This window comes from Pinus tabuliformis, chromosome 3_1 (assembly GCF_031772625.1).
Source record: "Pinus tabuliformis cultivar Carrire ecotype Pingquan chromosome 3_1, CPIR1, whole genome shotgun sequence".
In the NCBI taxonomy this organism is placed as follows: domain Eukaryota; kingdom Viridiplantae; phylum Streptophyta; class Pinopsida; order Pinales; family Pinaceae; genus Pinus; species Pinus tabuliformis.
In genome coordinates this window covers 134,800,302-134,804,869 of record NC_142301.1, presented here as the reverse complement: position 1 = coordinate 134,804,869, position 4,568 = coordinate 134,800,302, and positions in this window count along the sequence as shown.

Sequence of the window (4,568 nt, the reverse complement as noted above, 5' to 3'; positions counted from 1 at the left end):
TTAAGAACTTTGGGAGCTCCGCCCAGTCCGGATGGAATCCCCAAGGTCCTCCTAGGCTTCCTTTTCTGGCAACATTGAATTTTTCAGATCTCACGAAATTAACAAACGATCCAATCAAATACAATCTGACCTGGCCTCCGGTCCCAACCAAACTCCTTTCGAACATTTCGAAGGGAAGGGCAGCGAAGACCCGGGCGACCATGTAACCACATTCCATTTGTGGTGTTCATCAAACTCCCTTATCAATGACTCAATTTGGTTGAGACTCTTTCAACACACCTTGACTGGTAATGCGGCCAAGTGGTATATAGAGTTGCCAAGGGGTAGCTTTACATCTTTCACCGACTTAGCTAATATTTTCCTAAATCATTTCCAGTTGCCCGTCCGTTATGATGCCAAAACAGAAATTTTGGCCAATTTTTGTCAGGATACAGCAACCCACATTTATGATCACATTCAGGAATGGAGACGGAGAAAGAGGCTCATTAAAGCTGAAATCCCTCCAGAGTACCATCTTGAATGTTTTTTGAAATCTTTACAACCTGAAATCTCTAAGGATGTCTCCCTGTCTGGAGTATATTTTGAGGAGCAAGCTATTTTTAGGGCCCAACAATTAGAATTGATTTATTCTCAGTCTGGGATTCTACAAAAAATCTTGCCTGATGCTCCTAGGACTAAGGTTGATATAGCCAATTCGAAGCCAGGTCCCCATGTGGATGGTATCATTGGATCGATATACACGAATGTGGTGAACCTATTGACCCAATTGTAGTAGTTGTCTTTACAAACTGCTCCTAACAACCAGGTCACATCGTCTAACCCTTCGTCTTCCCAACCCTCTTCGGTTAATGCCGTCCAATCTACCAACCCCAAAGGAAATCAAAATTCCAATGGGAAGAAGAAAGGATGAGGTAAGAAAAAGAGTCAAGATGGGAAGACTAACGAAAATAAATCTGGCAATAATGCTGGTGGTGGTAGAAATGAGTCTAAAAAGAAAGTCAAGTTTCCGTGCAAGTTATGCAGTGGAGACCATTTAACTCATCTTTGCCCAAAGATTCAAGAAGCTCAGTGCTTGTTAGGGTAGAAATGGACTTCTAGTTCTCAAGCTGTGTTAATTAACCCTCTTCCCCAAGGGCAGCAACTGCTTGCTGGCACGAATTCAAACCTTGGTACCTCTGCAGGGGGCAACCAAGAGGGGGAGAAATCATCAAATGTTTTCATGATGGGTTCTAATGTCTATGTGGCCACTTGGTCACATGATTACGGTGAAGCTGAAACATCTAAGGACAAAACTGCTCCCAGAAGTACCGACCTTCATATTGAGCGACCCCCTATCGAGAATATACCACGGATACCGAAAGGTTCTACTAAACTCTTGACCATCAATCCAAATGCTAGGGTCGTCTAGAACTATTCGATTGTTGAGGAGCTGGCTCAGAGTCCATGTGCTATGTCCGCTTTAGAGGTTCTCCAGTCGTGTCCAACTCAACGAAGTGCTTTACTTTCAGCGATAGGGGAAATGGATCCAAATAACTCTTTAGTGCTCACTTTCGACATGCTAAATGTCAAAAAATGACTCCCTCATCACATGGATTTTCAAATAAAGTCTACATACCGAAAAATTAACATTTTTTGTACCATTATTGATGAAGGAGCTTCCACATTTGTCATGTCAATGTCATGTTGGAAGGCCATCAGATCACCTTTGGCTATTCCTTCACCTACCCTCCTGACTGCATTTTATGGGCATTCTCCTAAGCCGCATGGGATTATCCTGGCCTTTCCCATAAGTGTTGGGGGAAAAGTTGTTAATGTTGAAGTAGAAGTCATTGATGCTAACCTAGACTACAATCTCCTCTTAGGAAGGAACCGGGTATATGAAATGGATGCTATTGTTTCGACTCTGTTTCGTGTTATTTGCTTTCCTCATGAAGGGAAAATCGTTAAGGTTGATCAATTGGATTATTGTCCAGTTGATCCTCGAGCAACTTCAGACTCTACTGTTCCTTTAGTGGATAACCCTTGTCTGCCTACCGAGAATCTGGGAGTTGGGATGTATTCTTCATTGATGGGTACCTTTGATCTTCCCTCTCCTATCGCTAGAATCAATGTTGTTTCATCAACCAAGGAATCTTCACGAGAAGGGTTCTTTTAAACTCATTACTTTTCAGATCCTTGGACCTTGCCTTCACCTATGACCACATTAGCTGAAGGACAAGTTGGTGGAATGGCATTTCCTATGTCTGCAGAAGAGCTCATATATCAGTCTATAGTTATCTCTGCAGACAACCTTTCTACTCCTTTCTCTGAGGAGGAGCTAGATGGCGATGTTGCCCCGGCTTGGACCCTCGATTCTCCCTCCACTATGGAATGTTTAGATACAGTTTTACCATCCGAGGAAGCGATCTTAGAAGTGACGATGGGTGTACATCGACCTTGGGAAGATTTACACCATCGTTCATATTTTCTTCCTCCATTGCAGGAAGTAGAATCTAGGTTTTCCGAGCTCTTTACTAGTGATGTTTGTACGGTATCAAATCCTTTGGCTCCAGCACACTTTCATGCCGAAGGTAATATGTCAGTAATTCAAAAATAATATCTATAAACATCTCTAGGAACCCTAGCGTGATCGAGAATATCTTCATCAGAGCCAAATGTTCCCCTGAAGAAATTCAAATTTACACCGACCTTTTTAAGGAATTTCGAGATGTATTCACTTGGTCTTATGAAGAAATGCCTGGCATTGATCCATCCATAGTTCAACATGAGATCAAGACGTATGAAAATGCCAAACTTATTCGTCAAAAGCTTTGGCTGGTTAATCCTAGGAAAGCAGCAGCCATTAAAGCTGAAGTAGAGAAGCTGCTCAAGGCGGGTTTCATATACCCTGTTCCTCTTACAGATTGGGTTTCTAATCCAATCCCTGTGGATAAAAAGCAAGGAAAAATCCGAGTATGCATTGACTTTAGGGACCTAAACAAAGCTTGTCCCAAGGATAATTACCCCACACCATTTATTGATCAAATTATTGATGAGTGTGCGAGCAATGAGATTTTCTCCTTCATGGACGGTTTTTCCAGTTATAATTAGATCCCTATCCATCCTGAAGATCAGCATTAGACAACTTTTATATGTCCCTAGGGTACCTTTGCATACAGAAAGATGCCTTTTGGTCTTAAAAATGTTGGATCTACTTTCCAGCGGGCCATATCATATGCTTTCCACGACATTAAACATATCATCAAAGCATACTTGGACGATCTAGCTACTTGTTCTCAAAACAGAATTGATCATCCTAGTCACCTTCGATTGGTTTCTGAGCGATGTCGATTTTACAAGATCCGGTTGAATCCCAATAAGTGCATTTTTCGTTGTTACATCTAGTCGGTTATTAGGGTTCATTGTATCAAATGAAGGGATTCGGGTTGATCCCTTCAAGGTAGAGGCAATAATTCAGTTTCCTCCCCCGTCCTCAATTCGACAACTTCAAAGTCTTCAAGGGAAAGCTAATTTCTTAAGAAGGTTTATAGCGAATTATGCCAAGATCACTAAAGGATTTAGGCATTTTCTACGTAAAGGAGTCCGATATGTGTGGGATGACTTTGCGCAGCAGTCGTTCGATGCCTTGAAAAAGGCATTAGTCTCTACCCTGCTTTTGAGTCCACCAGATTATGGTAGGGACTTCCTTTTACATCTCATTGTGGAAGAATCAACCATAGGTATGGTTCTCATTTAAGAAGACGATGCTCTCATTGAGCACGTGACTTATTATTTGAGCCGAGGCTTGATAGGCCCTGAACTTCACTATTCCCCTGTTGAGAAGTTGGCTTTGGCAGCTGTTCATGCCATCCAGCAGCTCTATCATTATATTTTGCTACGCAGAACTTTTGTCTTAGCAACGGTCAATCCATTCCAATTTTTCCTCAGTAGGCGAGTGATTGGGGGTAAACATAATCGATGGATATTCATCTTACAAGAATTTGATCTCAAGTTCTTGTCCGCCAAGTCTAAAAGATTTATGGTTTTTGTGGAGTTAATCTCTGAGCTGCCTTGTGGAGAGGATATAGTTTATGAGGAAAATTTAACCGACGAACATTCATTCCTCATCTCTTCACTCGACCCTTGGTATGGAGATATCATTGTCTATCTCTAGACTTCGAAGTTCCCCTCTACTTTCTTTAAGGATGAACACTGAAAATTATGTCACTTGGCTAAGAACTATCTCATCATCGGTGACACATTATATCATCAAGGGGTTGATTCAATCCTTCGGAGTTGTTTAACCCTAGAGGAAGCAGAGTCAATGCTTAATGATTTCCATAGTGGAGCTTGTGGTGGTCATCTTTCAGGGCTTGCTACAGCCCAGCGTATCTTGCGTACCGACTATTTTTGGCCTTCACTCTTCAAAGACTGTGTTGAAGCGGTCAAACATCGTCACCCCTGTCAAATCTATACTCGAAAGATGTGCGCACATCCAGCTCCTCTTTTCCCCGTTGTCACTGTTGGTCCTTTTACTAAGTGGGGTATTGATTTTACAACTTGTAATCCACCTTCAGCAGCAAATCACA